The sequence below is a fragment of the Phoca vitulina genome, unplaced genomic scaffold (assembly GCF_004348235.1).
Source record: "Phoca vitulina isolate PV1807 unplaced genomic scaffold, GSC_HSeal_1.0 scaffold2, whole genome shotgun sequence".
Lineage (NCBI taxonomy): Eukaryota > Metazoa > Chordata > Mammalia > Carnivora > Phocidae > Phoca > Phoca vitulina.
In genome coordinates this window covers 20,169,594-20,192,429 of record NW_022589705.1, presented here as the reverse complement: position 1 = coordinate 20,192,429, position 22,836 = coordinate 20,169,594, and the positions used below count along the sequence as shown (strand labels likewise).

General features: G+C 38.2%; 1 protein-coding gene across 1 annotated transcript in view; it reads left to right on the top strand.

The window, feature by feature from the left end:
- The first annotated feature begins 267 nt into the window (after nt 1-267).
- Nucleotides 268-22,836, top strand: part of SNX7 (sorting nexin 7) — a 675,036-nt gene continuing 652,467 nt past the window's right edge. Inside the window, exon 1 of the mRNA XM_032422992.1 lies at nt 268-1,383. The gene's annotated coding sequence lies outside the window, so the exon portion shown is untranslated. The remainder of the gene's footprint in view (nt 1,384-22,836) is intronic.

Below are 22,836 nucleotides of genomic sequence, written 5' to 3'. Positions count from 1 at the left end.
TCCTCAGAAGCGAAAGACCAGGCAATCTTATTCATATGCATCCTATGACTCAACTCAGTTTCCACTTGGCGGGCACGCGCTTGCTTGCTTGCTTTCGTGTGTGTGTGTGTGTGTGTGTGTGTGTGTTCATCTTGAAAGCGCTTGTTTCCAGAGGTTTTCAAATGCAAATGGAGTGGGAGTGGTGGGGGCGGTGGTGGAGTGCGGTGTGTGGGTGTGGGGGGATTTGGGGAGAGAGTAACTTTATACAAATTGGAGGCCATCATTACTACTGCAGATCAAAACAACTTAGATCTGAGGGACCCTTTAGAAAGATACAGTATCTTCCTGATCTAGAAGGAGGCAAGCTAAAGGCAGGTCCCAGTGCTCGCGTTATTTTGAGAGAGGGTCCCGAAGCCCGCCAGAGGCCAGTTCTCGCGGGCGGGCCTCGAGGCTAAACTGTCGTTCGGTGAGGTGAAGCGCGCAAGTCGCCAGGCCCGGTGCGCCATCGCGGAGCAAGGCCAGCCGCCCCGGGCCCGAGCTCGGCTCACTTTCCTCGGACGCCCCGAAGCGGAGCCAGGGCTCCGTTTAGCCACATCGACTTTAGTTTCAGCAGCTGCCTCCCGCCTGCGCTGGCTCGGACCCGGCCTCCCTCCCCAGGGAGAGCGAGGGAGCGAAAACTCAACCTCCACCCTGGACCTCAGATCGAAGGTGTGGTTCAGGACGACCGTAGAGAAAACGTTGCCTCTCTTGGCCAAGCCGGCCCGCGCTTTGCAGCCCCAGAAGCGCTAGGTGCGGTCGGCGCGGGGTAGAGGGCGTGGGGAGTCGCCGCCCTTCTCGCGCCCCGCTCTCTCTCGGGTCCTCCAGCGACCTCGGCTCGCCCCCTAACACTCTCGCGAGGAAGGCTGCCCGGGGCCAAAGGGGACCTGGGCCAAGGCCGGAGGCAGACGGCACCGCGGGACTCGGGAGCCGGAGTAAGGCGGTGGCTCGGACCCCGTTCCTGAAAACCCTCGACTTCTCCAGGATTTGTCAAGTCCTAAGCAGCTCCAAGAAGGCTCCGCGAGCTTTCGGGGAAACCCACTGTGTGGCTCACCCCAGCTGGTCTCGCTCGAGCCCTCGCCTTCCTCCCCTCTCCAGATCCACCACCCTCCCCAGGTCGCGGGCCCTGCGGGCTGAGCCCGCCAAGCCGGCAGAAGCGCGGTTTTAGGCAGAGCGAAGGAGCCCCCTGCTGGCCAGACGCGGCAGGCACGGCGACCCCGCTCCAGGTTTCTTCCGCCCGGCGGCCGCGGCCCCGCCCTGACCCACCGCGACCCTCCCGCGCCCCCAGCGCTGGGGCGTGTCCAAAGAAACCGAAAACAAAACAAAACAAAGCGCCAAAAGCCACTCTCACCTGTGGACTGCTCAGAGGTAAGTGTGAGTCCAGCCTTTCCCACAACCCCTCTCTGACCCTCGTCTGGTCCTCTGGGCTGAGGTCTGGGGGAGACAAAGGGGCCACCCCCCAGAAACGAAATCATGGCTGCTTTTGAAAGCACGTTTTGCAAGCATGAGGATCAAACATACATACTCTCTCTCTCTCTCTTTCTCTCTCTCTCTCTCACACACACACACACACACACTCACACACACACACACCACTGAAGCAAACCCACACTTACCAGTCCGGAAGAGGGCTACTGATGTGCATGTTTCTGGAAGCATTTCATTAGCTGTTGGAGGAAATGTTTACCCATATTTCAGGTTGTAGGCAACAGCAATAACTCCGTGGATTGCAAAGGGGAGAGAAGAGGAAGGAAAATGCCCCTTAGTTTAATCATCCCTCTCATACCTGGACGTGAGTCCTACTTTCAGTCTCAAGTTCTAGCATGGCCAGAAAAGTTTTCATCCTCCTACAGAGAAGGAAGAGAGAGATACAGCCGTTTCTGGTGGGTTTCCTTGTGTCCTGCTCCCGTTCTTCACCAGACAACGGGGGAAGAGATTGTTTTATTTATTTAGACAATTTATGAGTTAGTTCTGTATGGCTTTTTGAAATTAGTTTAACCTTCAAATAGGCTATGTGCTTGAGTGGCAGGTTTTTCTGTGCTTAGGTAAAGGTTATTAGAAATCACAATGTTTCATTCTATTCAGGCAACCTTGAGTTAGAGATGGGCATAATATCTTATTGTGACTTTCAGTAACGTCTGTTGCCTCTGGATGTTTACTGTCTTTGGAGAAGGAGCATAGCTAAAAAAGATTATTTTATAAGTTTAGGGGTATAATAACTATAGGTCCAGTAAAGGGTCAGTACTATTTGCTTCTATTTTTTTTTCACACACTCAGTCTGGAGAAAGAAACTAAAGGCTTTTGACTGTCCCTGAGATTAGTTTATAGTAGTTAAAATCTAGGAGAGTCTTTTAAAATGATGTCTGTTTTCTTATTCATTATATTCAGATGGATGGCAATATTTGACCTCCTAATTCCTGAAAGGAAGGGAATGAGGCTGTTACGGAGCGAGAGCGGATATCTCTCTTTTATATCCACTAATCCAGGAGATCTGAGCTGGTCTTAGAGTTAGAACTCTTCCAAAGATAACAATAGCAGCTATAATAATAAAAACTCGTATGTACTCCAGACTTCAACCCTCATTATCTCAATGAATTCTCACTGCAGTCCTATGGATAATGTAATAATATAAGTTTCTCATTTTACAGAACAGGAAAGTAAGGCTGAGAAGGTTTATTTACTTGACCAAAGTGACAACAGGTGGTAACCAGGAGAGTAAGGATCTGAACTCAGGCAGTAGAAGAATTATCTTGAGAGATCATGTTCATTGTATTGAATTCAGGCTGGTAATAAACTAATATTTTTGGTTTGCGTTTTAGTCTTTCATAGCAAACAGAAAAGATCATCTTTTCTGAAAAGAGGACATTTGGTAAACGGGAAGTATTTGTTCTGAAAAAAAAATGCCTTCCCTATCCCCATTTCACAGATGAGAAAACTGAGAGAATGAATTGACTGAGGTACCATACTGAGGTGCATAGCCAGGTCTTAAAACCAGATTTTTCTGATTCCAGCTCCTGTATTCATTCTGCTTAACTACCCTGCCCAAACACAGAAAGATTCTTGTTTTTTTGTTTTGTTTTGTTTTGTTTTCTGTAATGCTAAACAGTAAATCATTAACAGCTCAGAGCCCATATTTCTCAGTGAGGAAGCTTTCTTTCACGTTAATTGTGAATACCTTTTTATACTGAAAGGATGCAAATGTTGAAATAGTGCTATTCTCAGTGGTGAATTAAATGACATAAAAATGGCAAAAGACTAAAATAACTACATCAGCTTTACTTGAAAAGCAGTTAAAAAGATATCTGAAAGGCCTGTCTCAGTACAATTTTAGTGTTCTCCACCCCCAAGACCTATCCTACCCTACCTTAGGAAAGTCATTCCACATTACATTTCTGCTAGCTTTTGTTCATGAAAGACTTTAACACTCGTAAGGTTTTGGTGCTTTTCATCTCCATTCATATATTTCTTCTTTGCTCTGTGAATGGTGCAGTAAAAATGTCAAAACAACTCTCTGGAGTGACCACTTTAATGGGCAAAAAATTATACAATATTAATTGGCAAGAGATTTTTGACTGGCAACCGCATTTTAACATGTACTTACAATGCACTGAAGTATACTGTGTAGAATTGATTTGCTCTGTGTTGTAAAGGTAGCTCAGGTACAGAACGTGCTTCGTGAAATGGTCTTAAGGTTCCTCCATTTTCAGTTGGGCTCCAAGTATCAGCAAAAGCCAGATGAACTGCCGTAAGTCACTGATTGGCCTGCAGCCCGTATGCCTCAGCTTTCTCAGTCGTTTGTGTGCAGATTATTTGGCCACATGGCCTCCTGTCATGTTGGGGATCTGTGATTTTTCCCAAGGTTTAATTTAGTTGAATATGATTGTTAATGTCAAGTTGGGAATTTTCTCCCTCCCACCTCTCATTAAAACTCTTAGTATCAATACCAGTTTGGAACTATTATGTTATATAATGAAGCTTGCTGGTCTGTGTGAATTTGTATTTTCACAGATTTTTAGACTTGAAGGGCTTTTTGAAATTGCCTGGTCTAATCCTTTTATTTTACTGATGGATAAATTGATGTCTTAAGAGGTAATACAGAATTCTCAAGGTCACTCATCTAGTTAGTGGGAGAATGAGAACTGGAACCCAGACTTTCTGTATTTAAACTGTAAGACCATGTTCCTTCTTTATTTGGTTGTCAGAGATTCAGGCACTCATTCGACAAACTAGTTATTGCCGTGAACTTGGCAACTGTCCTAGGCATTAGGACTTCAATAAAGGGAAAAGAAAAACAATCCAGGAAAAGGCCTTAATTTTTTGAAATTTATATAATCTAGTGGTGAACAAAATCTGGTCTTAAAATGGTTATAAAGACATTTTGTAAAGATATTTTTCTTAAAAACTACCCTTAATATGTTGTACTATATAAGACAGCCAAAAACAGGCTGGTATTCTTCCACATTTCCTGTTAAAAGAATTTGGGGGAACCCTTAATGCTAAATAGTGAACTCATTGATGGTAAATTAGTATATGAACATAGCAGACCTTAACCAGGTAAGCAGGGTCCTCTTGGGTGATCCATTGATGGATCAAGGATAACTCTGTCCCAGAGTCTTTTCGTGATTTGGGGTTATGTACCTGTGAGAAGACATAGACTCAAGCAGGAGCTGGGATAAATAATAAAGAGATCAAAGAGGAAATTATTCAACAAGATGTTTTTAAAAATGACACATTTTCAAATGTATATTAGATTGTCCTGGCAGATGAACCAAAAGGCCAGGAGAGCAGTAGCGCGAGAGTTTAAGGCAGAAGCCTCAGGGTCTATTATAATTGGTTTTTGTGATTAACTCAACTTTCCCCTTCTAGAATATGATATATAATAGTTCCCTCCTCCCCACTATGGAACAATTGGGAAGGGAAAGGTATAAAAAGTTCAATCCTCTAGAGTCCTTGCACTCTCGTGAGATTCATCAACAACAGTATTTTTCAGAAAACACAGAACTGGCCTTTACAAACAAAACATACCCTGGACATTGAGAAGAAAAATTTACCAAGTGATTAGGGTACAGCAGCTTCCTAAAATCCCTCCCTTGCTGCCTCCCCGACCTGAATTTTACCTTGTCAAAATTTGAACAATGAGGACCAAAGGCCAGTTGTCTTATATTCACATACATGACTAGTGAGGGGCATTTTTTTTTTACAAGGTTATACTATATTTGACTCAGAAATGAAATGAAGTTCCCTTTTGGCAGATATACAGAATGACATTTTTAGTTAATTAAGGGGTAGGGAACAGAGCAGGGAGAGGAGTGTTTTGTCTGATAATGAAAGGGGGAAAAAGTACATTTACCCACTGAAGTTTCTTTTGTGCTCTTTCCTTTCAATTTAGTTTGTATTTTGCTCTGAGTTCCAATAAAGCAACAATATATCAGTTACGATATAGTTAATAATATAGTATAATGCTATAGTATATTAATAATGTAATATAATAGTTGGCTGTTTCACATTTTGGTCTTCTATATGTTAGTCACATGATGGGCCAGACTGGCAGACATGAACCAGTGGATGGCTGTTCCATGACTGGGGTCTCCCAAATCCAATTCACTGTACTGTGAACTGTTGAGGAACTCTTGCAGAATTTCTCTTTCATGTTGCCTGGATGTCACGTGTTGGTAATGTTAAAAAAAAAGACAGCAGGCCCACAATGGAGTCACTTGTACTAAGCTCTAAGTCAGCAAACCAAGACTTAATACCTATCCTAATTGCAATTCCATCCCCTCCCAAGAATGTAACTTTTAAACACTTGTCTGGAATTACCTGGTCAGAGCCAGTGAGGTGATCTGTCTGACAGACCCCTTCCATCAGAAGGGTACCTTGCTTGAAACAGTCCACTCTTTGCTAGATTTTTTTTTCCTTTCCTTTTCTTTTTTTTCTTTCCTTTTCTTTCCTTTCCTTTTCTTTCCTTTTTTCTTTTCTTTTCTTTTCTTTTCTTGTCTTGTCTTGTCTTGTCTTTTCTTTTCTTTCCCCCATGTTCCCTTCTGTCTATAAAGCCTTCCATTTTGTATAACTCCCTTTCTGCTTGCTAGATGGGATTCTGTCCATTTCAGGAATTGTTGAATGAAGCCAAGTAGATCTTCAAATTTACTTTGTTTTTTAACAGTATCAACCAAGGATATGATTAAGTTGGATCCTCAGGAGAGTCACTGATCTATTTCCTGCCTCCAAGTATAACTGAAACCAAAGTACAACCACACCAAGTGTTGCATTGTAGAAAAATGGTCGGATCGTTATCTTTACTACCTGTATTACTGAGATTAGAAGTTATAAGTAAAGAAATCTGAATCTCGTTCGATTTTTTTTCTGACTGCAGGCCAGCTGAAGAAGCAATAGCGTATTCCCATCCATGATCACTGAAAAAAATAGTAAATCTTAAATAAAGGAGAACATGAGACCTGAAATCTTTTTGATCTGCTTTAAGATCCAAGTGAGCTTGTGGAAAAATTATGTTGGAGCTCCCAAATGACTTGATTAAGGTTATCTTTCTGGAGGGGTAGGAGGGCCCTTTGAGAACCATACAGCTTTTAGAGCCTTCTCTCTGCAGAAGGAAAACCCAGCAAGACCAAAAAGAGGGAAGAAGGAAGGAAGGAAGGAAGGAAGGAGGGAGGGAGGGAGGGAAGGAAGGAAGGAAGGAAGGGAAGTAAAGGGAAGGAAGGGAGGAAGGGAAGTAAAGGGAAGGAAGGGAGGAAGTGAAAAAAATCTCTTTTGAAGTGGAGGTTGAATGACAAGAGGAACTTCTGGCCCTCAGGTTTATTTTCTCTGCACTAGGTATATAATATTATTGTTCTCAAAATCCATACTTAGCTAGGCATTAAACTCTAGGAATAATCTGTTTATAGAAAATAAAGCCATTTCTATTTGAAAACAAATGGAAAAAATAATTATTTTTCCCCAAATGTGTACCCTTTTAATTGATCAAATGCATCCAAGAAATTCTGCTGGCAATTTGAACACTCTGTAGGTGTTGTTGCTGCTCTAAATTTGTCTGCAAGAGGAATTGTAAATGGTATTTACCTTTTAATTAAACAAAGCATCTTGCAAATTAAACACATGTTCTTGCACATCAAAATTTAGTTAACATCCTTTTCATTGTTCATCCTGCTGACACTCTGACAGCATCATGAGTCCACACACAATATAGAATCACGCTGCTTCTCCCTCCCCTGCACTTTGCATTCCTCAGAGTAGATGATATCACATGCTAGAGTACACTCTGTAACTGACTTCTAATAACTGAGCAGCTTTTCCCATTTAATATACTTAATATTGTGTAAAATATGGGGCTGCATTGGTGTGTCCAGAACCTGGAAAGCTTTGGACACTGATCTGACATATGTCTTATAATCTTACACTGGAAATTTGACAGTGAATGACAGAACACCTTAGAGGAATATAAGAAGATGATAAAGGCAGAAGCACTGCACATGAATGCAGAGTCTGGTTTCTAATAGCTACATACTTTTTTACATGCATACCAGTAATTTGACATTTATAATTCACTGTGGAGCTGAATTTCTGTCATTTTCTTACTGTCAAGTTCTCCACATTTTGAAATAAATGTCCCTTCTAATTATTATATGAATTTGAACTCCAACATTCAATTTTTTCCCCTGTCCCTTATAATGGAGTACTACATTTGGCTGAAGTCTGATTTGCAAGACCATTTAGGAAATGCGATCATTCTACATGTATTCCCACAAACTATAGGGGAATCCTTTTCTTGATTGGACTCTGCCTTACTTGTGAAAGTACGATTTAAAACTCATCCATCAGTACTATTTCCAAGAAAATAAGGTTATTAATGGCAGAATGAAACTGAGATAATTAGGATATAGTCTTAATGGAACAAAAGTCCGAGAGAGGTTTTCCAATAAAGGAAAATTGTAGTTAACGACTGTCACTCAGTTGTACCGGTGCTCATTAATCTCTTTTATTTCTGTTTATTTATGGTTTATATAATTGAAATAAAGTCATTTGCTTAGAATATTGCCAAAGGAGAAATGCATTCTGCTTTGAAAAGAGACATCTCAGAATAAAATTACATAAATTCCAAGGTGAGATGAGATATCCCCTTAACATTATGGCACCTCTCAGATTTTCCTTTTTTAAAGTTGTGGGATTATTTTTACTGTCAGTGTTTAGTTTTAAGGTTCAGGTAAATAGTTTGTTGAGGAGATGCTACTCGTGTAAGAAATTGCTTTGAGGCACAGAAATGTTTGGTGTGGATGTGAGTGGAGGAGAGGGTGAGTGGCTCCTTAGTGTCATCGTAAAAAGCTTCAGCTCCAAGGACTACACTACCATCTTGCTTTGTTTTAACCAGGCTTTAAAATACATAAGTAAATAATGAAAGAACAATGTGCAAAAACAGAATTCATGTTTTAAATAGTGTTTATAATAAATTAACGATGGTACAATGCTTATTTGTTGATTAATAAGCCTTTACACACATAAACATAAAATATTCTTTTTTGATTTCAAGGAAATGAATAGAATGTGAATGCTGAATACACTCAAATAGGATTTAAAATAACCAAATTCATTTCCCTAGATTCAGATAAAACCAAAGATTAAGGACTTTGTGGGGCACCTGGGTGGCTCAGTCGGTTGAGCTTCCAACTCTTGGTTTCGGCTCAGGTCTTGATCTCAGGGTTCTGAGGTCGAGCCCCCATGGCAGGCTCATAATTCAGCACACAGTCTGCTCCAGATTCTCTCTCTCCCTCTCCCTCCACTTCTGCCCCTCCCCACCACTCGCATGCATACGTGTGTGTGTGTGTATGTGTGTGTGTGTGTGTGTGTGTGTGTACTCTCTCTAAAATAAATAAATAAATAAATAAAATAATTTTTTTTAAAAAAGATTAAGGACTTTGGCTGGTTACAAAGTTTTAAAATATTATCTGCTTTTATGCCAGCACAACTTCTGTCCCCTTGTTTAAACATTTCACAGTTTAACTGGATACAATTTTCCTACTACAAAGAAAATCTATGCCAGCCAACAAGTTTCAGAAATATTGATTGGAACTTTCACTGATGTGTAAAATGTGCCTGACTATAGACGTAGATTTTCTGTCTGAAAAAAAAAATTTTTTTTTTAAGTTTCATATTGATCCTTGTGCCATTTGGTTTTCACTAGGCTTATGAAAGATAAAACATTGATTTAACTCTTCATAGAGCCATTCAATGTGTAATAATTTTTACAAGTGATATATGTCTTCTTTCTTTTAGACTAATTTTTATAATGTTTTGAGTAAAGTGCTCCCATTTTATCAATTTCCAAAAAGATAAATGAGTATTTTTAAAAAACGAGCAGTGCCTTCATGAATGCTGACAAAATGGCCAGTGTTTCTTCAGTTCTTGCTAAGTGCCAGGTGTTGTGCTGGATCCGTGATGCATCCTGTTGCCTTTCGTAGCAACCCCATATGGAGGTACTCTGAGGGGATGGAGACTTACGGAGACTGAATGCTTTGTTCAAGGCCATCCATCTAGTAAAAAGTGGAACCTGGTCTCCAACCAAATTCTGAATTACAAGGCAAGGCCCTTACGTATGTTGCTATGTGGCTACTCACGTCTTATTTACTGAGCACTTACCGCGTGCCAGGCACTGTACTTAGTAAGTTACAGGCTATAAAGTGTGTCTTCTTTAGCACCAAATCTAAATTGTAGATCTTAGTATGACCAAAAAGGTACTTCTGGGTTTAGGCTAAGTGTGAAAGTGATAGGGTGGGGTCAGCCTAAACCCAAACTGCAAAGTGGGGTATCTTTGGTGCCTTTTCCTTTCCACTTTCATAGTTTCTCCAGGTTTGCTTTTTATTCCTATAGAACAAACTTTCAGAAGAATGTACTCCTGCCAAAATTTGAATTTGACTAAGGGGATATAGAAAACTGAATAGGAATCAAGCTCTAAAGAAATTGATTTATTTGTGCATTTACTCACTTATTCATTTTAAAGTGTAAAAGGGATGTGAGGACTAGAGAATGTCCTAGAAATCATATAGTTCAAGGGTAGGAGACTGGAGGCCCTCCAAATAGGGTCCACAATGTGGTTTCTCTCCAATATATTTTATTTTGAAAAATGAAAAATGGAACCGTTTAGGTGGGGCGTAGATTGTCCATACACAATGGCCCCTCACCACCATTACCATATCTCATCCTTGTTCCACACATTCTCTTACGTGGTTCCTCAAATTATTTTAAGTTTATGACTGCAGATAGTCAGACATAGAATTTTTTTTTTTTTTTTTTTTTTTTGTGAAGGATGAATCCAAATCAGTTTTATTCTTTTCCCAAGGTCAATGTCATCTTTTTTTTTTCAACACCTAGGACAGTGCTTGTTGCCACATAGGAAGCTCAATATTTAGTGAATGAATGAGTGAATGAATGAATGAATGTGACAGAATTGAGACTATAACCCAACTGTCCACAGTCTTGACCCATGTTGCACCTTAGCACTTAATTCTTGGGAGGAATAGTGTAACATCTCTACTTTTGTGTGCAGGAAATTTGGCTCTTTTAGTACATGATTTTTCTTTTTCTGCCTAAATCAAATGAGGCCTAAACTAAAAGCAATTCAGCCAAAGGATATTCATTCAAAGGTTGGTTTCAAATTTAAATCATGTGAACACAGCGACTAAATGTATAATACTTTCCAGAAGACCCAGAAAATCACATTTACTTCCAGTAAAGTCATGATTATTGATGTAGTGCACTGTCTTCATCCCTGTGAGTGAAAGGGGCAAAGAAGTATGAGACAAAGTGAGTGTCTTTGCCAGGCTTATCAAGAATGTTTTAGAAGCCTGAAGAAACCTTTGAATTGAACTGATTTTACATCCAAACATGCAGAAGGAAAAAAAATGAATAACCGAGTCATTTATCTATCTCTGTGATAGATAATCTGCACTATACCAACACCTGGCTATTTAGGAAACGATTTATTTATTCATCGTTCATTTGTATATTTAGTGTGACAGAGCTTTGGGCTGATTCTTCTATCATTGGTATAGTGTGGCAACCATCTGACTGCTCTGGAAAAACCTGGGTGTCCATTAGGGATAATTGTCTCAAGTAAAAGAAAAGTTACAACTTTTGATCAGGAATGAGTTTTTAAAGCAGTAACCCTGTTGCCACAAGTGTGAGAGATATACTGGCCGAGTGTCTCAAGTGTACAAAATCAAGGCAGGGTATGACATCTGATGTTGAACTGAGACCAGGTCCTTATCTTCCGTGTAACCACTGCATGACCATCACATTACCATTACATGCTGCTTCAAAGCCTTCAATGCTCCGTGTCTCCTAAGGACACATTTTGAAATCCTGAGCATGTCAGTCAAGGCTCATCATCATGGATGCTTAATAAATATTTTTTACAATGAGGTCATGGACGTTTGCTACCATACATGGTGTCCTGCATTCACCCACGAATTCTCAAAGGCCTATGAACCTTTATTTTATTATTTTTTATTTTTTTTATTTTTCTGACTGTAAGACTTTTCCATAATACTCTGGGAAAGTCCTTCTCTCTCTTCGAACATGCCCACGGGCTTACCTCATCTATGAAACTCTTCCTATCACTGTTCTTTAGCATTCTCTGCAGTGTTTGGGGCAATCACTGTCTTCTCTGTATTATGTTGCACAGCACTTTCTCGGCTGCTATTATGTCATATATCACATTTTACCTATTTAATAGCTATTATGTACATGCCTGCATTAACTGTCTTACAGACCTTAGGTACATGCCTCTGCTACCTATGTTATAGCTGGTAGGTACATACTTGTCCCCTAAAAAATGTACACTGTATGAAGAAGGGATCATATGTTCCTCAAATCACTGATTTCTATGGTAGATTTTCCATAAGTGTTGAGTCAATCGCTCAATCAGTCAACTACCCACATTGAACTATTTGTGTAGGAAAAAAAAAGAAAGAAAGAAAGAAAAAAGAAGCCAAGAGGAAGTGGTGGTATCTTTGCAGATATGTCCATAGCTCTACCATTTTTTTTCTTTTTTGAGCGTGACTATAAAGTAGTATGTTTTCTCTTTTCTTTTTTCCTTTTTTTGTTCTTTTTCTTCCTTATTTTTTCTTATTTTTTTAAACAAACTAGGAAATTTATATAGCAAATATCATTTCTCTTTCAAGGTGATCATATTCAGTTTATTCATGTTGGCATTATTAAAACAGTTTTTAGGTTATCTTTTCTGGAATTTTTTTTTTTTATTTTTTAAAGATTTTATTTATTTATTTGACAGAGAGAGACACAGCGAGAGAGGGAACACAAGCAGGGGGAGTGGGGGAGGAAGAAGCAGGCTTCCTGCAGAGCAAAGAGCTGGATGCGGGTCTCCATCCCAGGACCCTGTGATCGTGACCTGGGCCGAAGGCAGACTCTTAACGACTGAGCCACCCAGGTGCCCCTGGAATTGCTTTAAAAGCCAGTCTCAGTACTTCCTTTTTTTAAAATTAAAATTTTTTAAAAATTTTATTTAGAGAATGTGTGGCATGCACGGTAGGGGGAGGGGCACAGGGAGAGGGAGAGAGAATCCCAAGTAGGTTCCACGCCCAGTGCAGAGCCCAGCATAGAGCTCAACCCCCTGACCCCAAGATCATGACCTGAGCTGAAATCAAGAGTCAGATGCTTAACCGACTGAGCCACCTAGGCGCCCCAGTCTCATTACTTTTTTGTATTTTGGTCTCATTTTGGCTCATTAAAAAAATTTAACGATTTGCAGCAACTGAAAAAAATCCTAAATGCCAAATAAGGGTTCTTGGTTAAAAAAACACAACAGTGTAACAATCCTTAGAAGAATTCTGTAGAACCATTAAAATAATGATACTATGTAGGAAATTATTTATGTAAAAAATTGTTCGTTACCTTTTTCTTTTTTGTTACTAGTGATTTTTCTCTTTTTTATTTTTTAAAAAATTAGGCCTACAGAGAATTTGAAAGAGCATCAGTGGACATCCATATACCCTTCTCCTTGGTTCATCGATTACTAACATTTTGTAAACACTTAACTTCATCTGCTTGTCTGTTTATTTTTCTATAGAGAAAGATAGATAGGCGAGTGTGTGTTTATGTGTGTGTGTATGTGTATCCTAGGCCCAGAGTATTTTTCTTTACCTTTAAAGTCTAAAGTCTAAAAAATACTAGTTTTGTTAGAATTTGTTTTCACTAGTTTTCCCAGGTACAGAGTAAGCCCTTTTAGTATGGGAGTCAGGTCTTTTTTTTATTTCCAGTATTTTTTCTTTGATTGTAATTTTATATATTAATTACATTCCATCCCTGCCCCCCCAGGGGATCAAATTATTTCTATGTTAGATGTCCTATATCTATTTTATATATTAATTATGTTTTCTCTGATTATGTTCTGCTTTATTTTGTTTTGTTTTTGTTGACATAGTTCTATGCTTGCATTTTTTCAATGTCCTTTATAATCCATTTTTTGTTATTGAATCTGTTCTCCCTTGAGCATCTTTAATTAGTCTTTATTTCTAAGATGATTTTTATTTCAAAAATACATTTCTTCCTGAGTTTATCAATTCTCACTTCATATCTTTATAATTTTTTGTCTGTTTCCAATTTGAAGTTTATAAAATATGATTTAAGTTTTAATAAAATCTGTAAATTCTTGTTTAAGGATATTTAATTCAGTTTCCTTCTGTTTTATTGTAGTTTCATTAAGGAGAACGTAAACTGAAATGTTTTCATGTGCATTTTCTATTTTCCTTGTACAGTAGTCTTGTATGAATGTTGTTTGACATTACCTTTTTAAAAAAATTTAAATGTGTTTGATTTTCTTAGACCAGAAATGAATTTTATTACAGACAAAGAACATACATTTGGTGGCTTATTGGATTTCTTAGTTCAAGAGTACTTCCTTCTTTTGATGTGGTGATATTTTCTTTAATTAATCTTTTTTTTTTCCTCTTGGGGAAGTAGATGATCATGTCTTTTGGTTTTGTGACTCTTTTGTTTGTTTCGGCTATTAACTTACATTTCTTGCTTCCTTATTTTCTATCAACCCCTATCCTCCAACCATTTTCTTGCCAGAAGTGGGGCTTTCCCAAGAGTACTACTTCTGGTATTAGGCGCTTTATGTCTTTCCTTTTGGTTTCCCAGTGAGTGGTAGTACTCTGATGCACCAGATCTCAGATTTGTTTTTATATTTCCTCATTTCAAGGTTGGACATTCTCTTTTTGGGGTTGTTTTATCTGTGTTCCACATCTATAAGCTCATGCTTCTTTGTTGTCATGTACACAGCCTGTGCTTGAAGTGGGCTCAGGAGCTGCCTCCGTTAGATTTGGGTATTTATTTCTATACCAATACAGAATTTTAAATGTGTTGTGTTCCTTGTATCCTAGTTATTCTATAGGCCTGAGTTTTGAGTGATTTTACTTATTCTCTTTGTTGGCATATGTGGTCATTTGGACATAACATGAAAAATGGAAGATTTACATGGCTGCATTATCATACAGGAATCAGAATGCTTCTTGTGCTCTTGTGATAAATTTGTGTGTGTGTGTGTTTTTTTTTTTTCTTTTGGAATGCATCAGGAATTAGTACTGGAAACTTTTTCTTGAAGAGGAGATAAAGAACAACTTGTCACAGATCATTTGACTGATCTCAATCCCCTGAATTACACATGTGATATGTCTTAGATTATAAAAGAAAGCAACAGAACAGTATGAATAGTATAATACTATCTTTATTAAATATATATATATATATACATATATATATAAAATAGAAAATTGTCTAGAAGCTTGGATACATTAATTTATTTACTGTGGTTGTAACTGGGTAGTAGGATCTTATGTTTTCTATAACAAACAATAAATTACTTAATCACACACGCAAAAATAGAAAAAGGCATTTCTACTTTAGGAAAAACAAAAGTCACAATTCAATTAAATTCAACAAAGGTTTTTTGAAAAACACATTTCCATCAAAACAAAAAAATATTAGATATTCTATTCTATTCTAAATTCATTTAGAATATGTTAACTAAATGAATTGTAATTATAATTGCATGGATTATCCAGGCATACATATACACACATATTTGTATATACGTTAAGGAATGTTTGGGTAAAATGGTAGTCACATCACAGTTGAGGAGATGGGCAAAAAGCAGTGATAGGAGGCACAGAAAGTGAGTCCCAGACAAGGGCAGCTGGACTGAGAGCCACTTTTGGGACTTTACCTCCTGGCAGAGCATGGCAGCCAGGTCTGGATGCAGCAGGTCCTGACTGAGCCATAAAGGGCGTACTTTACAAACATTCCCAAAGAATCAGTGACCCTCTTCCATTCCTAAGCAGTTCTGATCAAAGCAAAAGAATGGAATATTGAAGGAAGAGAATAAAACTCTGTTGAAGGTAGATAGTTACACATTGCAAAATATTTGGTCATTGTTAACAAAATGTTTAAAATATTTGGATAATTAATTACTACAAACTAGTCACAAGGAGTATGACATTGTCTTCCCTCAAAAGAACATAGTGGAAGTAGATTGAAAGTCAATAAGAAACGCAGTATATTATCCAGGTGATAACAGTCTTTACTTGCTGGTGTTTTAGTTCTGAAATTGTATAGTTCAAGAAGGGAGAATTAAAAAGAAAATCAGCTAATTCACAATGAAATTAAAATATTGACAATTAGAGAATTTGATAATGTAAGATTGTAGATTTGTGTTTATTCATCCCATTTCAAAGCTATGTATTTCCCCTTAAATGGAAAAACCTAGTGTTTTGTTTTGAACTGAATGTTTAATTTGCTTTATTTTGAGCTTTCTCATGACAATATCATAATCATTCTCTCCCCTGCCCTTTTTCTCTCCCATCCTTCTTCCTTCCCTCTCCCATTATTCAGACTTAATCAGTGCTGTTCAGTATACATTTCTTATTCTCCTTCAGGGCACGTGGAGTTACTTGTGACCATGTTATCCTTGTTGGTCAAGAAAATGTGAATAAGGGGTACCTGGCTGGCTCAGTGAGTGGAGCATGTGACTCTTGATCTTGGGGTTGTAAATTCAAGCCCCATGTTGGGTGTAGAGATTACTTAAAAATAAAATCTTAGAGGGGCGCCTGGGTGACTCAGTTGGTTAAGCATCAGACTCTTGATTTCAGCTCAGGTCATGATCTCAGGGTTGTGAGATTGAGCCTCATGTTGAGTTCCGAGCTCAGCACAGAGTCTGCTGGAGATTCTTGAGATTCTCTCTCTCCCTCCCCCCACTCACGCGCACACTCTCTCTAAATAAATAAATAAATAAAATCTTTTTAAAAACCCTAAAATCTTAGAAAAAAAGGAGGAAAGGAAAGAAAGGAAAGGAAGGAAAGAGAAAAGAAAGAAAATGAGCAAAAGTGAAATATGTCCTTCTCCATGGAAGTTTTAAGAGCAATGTACCACAGAGTGCAATGCGCCACACTTTTTGCCTGAGGAACTTCTCTATTCCACTTGGGTCCTGCGGTGAGGGAGAAGAAGAGTAAGGCCCTCAGCTTTCCCCCCTACCACCACTCCCCTATAGCCAGATAACATGTGAAATGAATGATAAATTAATGAGATCTTGTGTTTGTTTTGTTTCTAACTACATGATTATCTAGCCTATCCAATAAGAATATAGACAAAGGAAAAGGAAAATTATATTCTTCTTGCAAGTTTAGCATTTTGGAGTGGGGAGGAATTTTACCTCCTGGTCAATTGTATTATACTTAATATTTCATACTATGTGTATATATAATTATATATACATAACCATATGTTATGTTCTAATTTAATAACATAACATTTTATTTTTTTAAACACTTCAAATTAACTCATTCTTACTTGAGGATCTTCACAAGACAAATCCTTTCCTGGGATTTCCTTCCCTATTTGCATGGTTGGCTCCTGTACGTCCCTCAGACCTCTAGCTAGTCTGATAACTCCCCCTGGAGCCTTTCCTGGCCACCCTGTCTAAGCCGATTTTGGCCTGTTACCTTTTGTTGCAGCACCTTGTCTGCATTTTCTGAGCTTGCAAGTAGGTATTTGTCTGTCTGTTATCTTTTTATTGCCTGGCTCACCCTCTAGCTTGCCAGCTCCATGAGTCTGTGTCTGTCCTCTGCACCACCGCCTAACCTGTAAAGGGCAAAACGACAGCTTCAAAGTAGGCAATTCATATGCAATGATTACACAAATGATAAAATTATTGAAATAAGTGTACATGGGATAAAAGTAACTTTATACAATATTTTATATAGTCATGAATTATATAACATTTTCCCCCTATATGTCAGTTCTTTTAAGCCCATGGTAGAAAGCTTGGAAACAGAGGTAGTTCAGAGGTTTTGTGTTTTATTTAAAAAGAGTTGATCATTATTGTTAGAAGCGGCAGCAGCGTTATTACTATTTACTTTTTTGAGGGCCTATCAATTTCCAGTTATTAAAATTTAGAAGTATGAATAATGGTACTAGGAAAGCCAATACATTTTCTCTTCTTCTTTTTTTTTTTCCTCTTAAAGATGTATTTATTTATTGGAGAGAGAGAGTTATCCTGACCTGAGCCAAAATCAAGAGCTGGTCACTTAACCGACTGAGCCACCCAGGCACCCCAACCATAAATGATGTAAGTATTAAAAATGTCTGTTTAGGGGCGCCTGGGTGGCTCAGTCGTTAAGCGTCTGCCTTCAGCTCAGGTCATGATCTCAGGGTCCTGGGATCAAGCCCCGCATCGGGCTCCCTGCTCAGCGGGAAGCCTGCTTCTCCCTCTCCCACTCTCCCTGCTTGTGTTCCTGCTCTGGCTATCTCTCTCTGTCAAATAAATAAAATCTTTAAAAAAAAATCTTTAAAAAATATTTAATAGTAATAAGTTTTAATACAGAAATTCTATACACATATAATATCTAAATATATGGTTTGAAAAATTTCTGGAATATTTTGTTTTTAGAAAAAATAAAATTAGTTTTTATTAAAATTGTTATTTTAGAGTGTTCAGGCTTGGAAGTAGCAATAATTTCTGCTCACAGTCTGTTAGAGAGGAAAACTCGTGAAGCTACATCTAAAGGCAAGGGAGAAGGGAGGCTAGGAAATGAGTATAGCTGGATCTAGCTATGATACTACTGGGTAGAAATTGTGGAGAACAGGGGCGCCTGGGTGGCTCAGTCGTTAAGCGTCTGCCTTCGGCTCAGGTCATGATCCCAGGGTCCTGGGATCGAGCCCCGCATCGGGCTCCCTGCTCCGCAGGAAGCCTGCTTCTCCCTCTCCCATTCCCCCTGCTTGTATTCCCTCTCTCGCTGTGTCTCTCTCTGTCAAATAAAAATAAATAAAATCTTTAAAAAAAAAAAAAAAAAAAAAAGAAATTGTGGAGAACAGTCTTCACCGCAGCATGAGAAGGAATTAAAGCCAATTTTTCTACCTGTCTGTAAAGCCCTTTGTACTTGGATTATTCACTGGTTAACATTATCTTTGAAACTACTAATTGTTCACAATGTATACTATTATTTTCTAATTTAGCCCTAACAAGATATTTTCTCTAGAAGGAATGAATAAACATTAAGTGGAGACATGATGCATTTGAAATATTTTTATTAGAGCTGTTGACTGCACAGCATAACTAAACAGAATCCTTTTCAAACATCATGATACATAGTTTCTAGCCAATGTACACTTCTGTTGAGACAACTGAAATAAAACTAGTTCTGTAAGCCTCCAGATCTTCCTTATTCTCTTTAGTATATAAAACGAGAGTAGGAATTTTTTCTATTTTTTAAAGATTTTATTTATTTATTAGAGAGAGAGTGCATAAGTGGGTGAGTGGAGGGGCAGATGGAGAGGGAGAAGCAGACTCCCTGCTGAGCAGGGAGCCAGATGTGGGGCTCCATCCCAGGACCCTGAGCCGAAGGCAGACACTTAACCAACTGAGCCACCCAGGCACCCCTAAAAATTTTCTTTCTAAATTTCCTATAACGAGTATACTAAAATGCAACTGAATGGTTTATGGTCCTCTCATCTCACTGACCTGACAATCTGATCTAGATTGTGTCACCACCTGCTGGGGATGTGCCCTACCACACAGTCGCTTTTCCAGTTCTTCATAAGATATAGGCAGTGCTCCTTCCCCCTTTCTGTCACAGTCTGTACCTTCCTTCTGTCATTAGGAAGATTGTTAAGTCAAGTTTCGTTCATCACCAGCTACATTATTGCTCAGCAAATTACAACTGTTTCTATGCCTCTGAAATACACACAGAACATAAGACAAGGTAGGTCAGCTTGACAAATGCTGACTTTGACTAGAGTGAATTTATGTCTACTGCATTGGTGAGAAAGATTATTACTTATACTTACCATCATCATTAATTTTCTTCCTAAATATCTAAATGATAACACATCAGTTAAAATGTGTACCTACTCTCGAGTGGCAACTCAGCCTTGGGGTTATTATACAGCAGAAGAGATAGACTTCAAACTATTTTTGTGAATAAAGAACATGTCTTTTTAAAAATTTTTTTTAAAGATTTTATTTATTTATTTGACAGAGAGAGACACAGTGAGAGGGGGAACACAAGAAGGGGGAGTGGGAGAGGGAGAAGCAGGCTTCCTGCTGAGCAGGGAGTCCGATGCAGGGCTCGATCCCAGGACCCTGGGATCATGACCCGAGCCGAAGGCAGATGCTTAACGACTGAGCCACCCAGGCACCCCTAAAGAACATGTCTTAAAGAGATAAAAATGTGTATGAAATCCATAAAGACAGGTTAATATGAGATTCATTTTAGCAAATTATCATCCAGTTTAGATATTTGGTATAATTGTTTGATTTAACAACTAAATTTGTTTGACCAAATAATCTAATGGATTAATTTGTGGCCAGTATGCCATGGAGTATAATTTTGTTTTGTTTTTAAGATTTTATTTATTTCTTTGAGAGAGAGAGAATGAGAGAGGGAGAGAGCACATGAGAGGGGGGAGGGGCAGAGGGAGAAGCAGACTCCCTGCTGAGCAGGTAGCCCAATGTGGGACTCGATGCCGGGACTCCAGGATCATGACCTGAGCTGAAGGCAGTCACTTAACCAACTGAGCCGCCCAGGCACCCCGAGTATAGTTTTTTTGAAGATTAGAGTAGTATTTATGTTTAATTTTTTTTTTTTTTTTTTTAGGTAATTGATCTAACCAAATTTAGGTTCTTTTTCCTAAAAAAGATAGAGGCAGATCTTCATTATTCCCATTATCGGTAGCTTTAGGAAGATCCTGATTTTACAAAATTTGAGAAAAAAAAGAATGAAAAGAAAAAGCATAGCAGTAATAACAAATAATCTTTATTGTGTTTACTGTGTGCCAAGCACCATGCTAAATCTTTATTCTTTCAACAGATATTTTCTGAGTGTCCAATAGGCATTGAAGACACAGTGATCTGGAATTTATATCCTAGTTGGTAGAGACAAATAATATCTAAGAATGAGAAATAAGTAGATTATATAGCATGTTCCAATGTGGTAAGTACTATGGAGGAAGTTAGAAGAGAGTAAGGTGTGCTAGAATGGGACTGCACTTCTTTGATTGAATGGTCAGGATAGTGTTGACCATATAGGTAAATGAAGAACATTACGGATTTGCAAGCTCGCTCTCCCTTTCCTGGCTTCTCCGTTCCCTGACCAGCCCGAGGTCCATGTCACTGGCCTGCCTGTCTTTTGAGTTTGTCTTCACTGTCTTCCTTCTAGTTTGACTCAGCCCCTTCCCAGGATGAGTAAAGCCTTTCCATCTGGACCACAGTGTACCTTTTCAGCTCAGACTAAAGCCAGTCTTCCTAATCAGCTAAGTCCTAGTTCAACCAGAGTTTGTTAGTGAAATCCCCTTCCAGTTTTTTTTTCTCTTTTCAAGCATGTAGCTGAGAGGCCAAATGGTCTGAACCTCTTAGCTTCCCTAAAGCTATCTCTTTACTTCCTCAGGTCGATGCCATTTAAAATGAAGTGGGGTTATTGACTATTATTATGTCATAGAGTATGATGCCTGTTTTATATTACATTTATACATGTAAAAATCCAAGGAAATAGATAGTATTTTTTCCCATTCACAGTTGAGGGAAATGAGGCTTAGTGAGAAACTGATTGGGGTCTCAAACCCACACCAGAATTATTTTATTTTATTTATTTATTTGAGAGAGACAGAGACAGAGACAAAGAGGTGTGGGAATGGGCAGAGGGAGAGGGAGAAGCAGACTCCCCACTGAGCAGGGAGCCTGATATGGGGCTCAATCCCAGGACCCTGAGATCATGACCTGAGCTGAAGGCAGAGGCTTAGCCAACTGAGCCACCCAGGCGCCCCCTTGTTTTGTTTTGCTTTTTTTTTTTAAAGAGTTGCTTCCTTTATCCAATCTTACTATCCCAATTTCTCAAACACCCATTTTACTTCTGCCACTTTTTGAGAAAATACAGAAATCAGATATTTGTAGGGTCTGTATTATTTGAAACTGTTCAGTTCAGCATTAGATTTGATTTTCAGAACAAAATACACTTGAATGTAGAATTGCAATTTTAAAAGAATAGGAAAGTATGTTCATCATACTGGCATTTTCAGATTTTACCTTCTCAACAATCCTATAGTGTTGGTATTATTATTATCTCTGTTTTACAGGGAAGCAAAGTGAGGTTTGGGAAGGTTACATAAAATGTCCAGGGTGACGGACGTGTCTATAAGTGATGGCACTTAAGATGATAAAAACAAGTAATAGTTCAACTAATTTCTTTTAACAAAAGTATTAACCAAAACACCTCCCCAAATTGATTGTGGAGGAAAATGTTACTACTTAAATTTTGATAAAACATAATGATTAAGACTGAAGAAGAAAATCTAAATAAAAATCAAATGGGAAATCTATACATGACTCACATTTAAAAAAACAAACATGGAAAATGAATATGCTTTTAGTGTTTCAAATGAAATGGAATTTTAAAAGGTAGCAATCCTAAAAAATGAAAAAAATAAAATAAAAGGTAACAATCCTACAACCATATGTATTAACATGCCCCTAATATTTCATGTTTTTTCCTTTATACTTCAATATTATTTTTGGCAAACACACACACACACAGACATCATCCAACAAAAAAGAAACTGATTTTAATTTAAAATAAACTAAAAATATAAAATGTGCCCTTACATAATGAAAAATGGAATGTTCTAAAAACTCTTCTTTTAATATTTTAAAAACGTAGAGTCTGAGCATGAATGTTGCTTTAAGAAAGGTACTCATATTACAAAAATAGAACTTGTGCCTGTGATGTTGCAGTTGCCATGGTTACTACAAATTTGTTACTTAATAGCAGAGCAAATAGATTCATAAACATGCTAATTATATCTGATACATTTTTCAGACTGTTTTATATGAATATGCATATAGTTTGCATAAAAATGAATGCCCCTATCCAATCATTTTGCAAGTTTGGGAAGGTTTTGCTGTGTGTTTAAGTTTGGGAAGGTTTCTCTATGATGCAGTGTATGACCATCTTGACATAAGTAAAAAAAAGAAAATTTTCAGGCAAATGATTTTATGATTCATGGGATAGGCAACTATTGTTTTTAAGGTAAATGATATAACAATTTCCAAATGCTAAATATTTTACTATCCAGTCAGGCCTTAGAATGGTTAGTTTTGGATTTATAATAAAGTTTTTTTTTTTTTTTTAATTCTGTTATTCCATTTAAAAAAATATTAAGAAAGAAGCAGGTATGACAAAGGAATCAATATAGTCTTGAGTTTTTTACATGGATCAGCAGTCTGTAAAATTTACATATGAAGATGAACAAAGA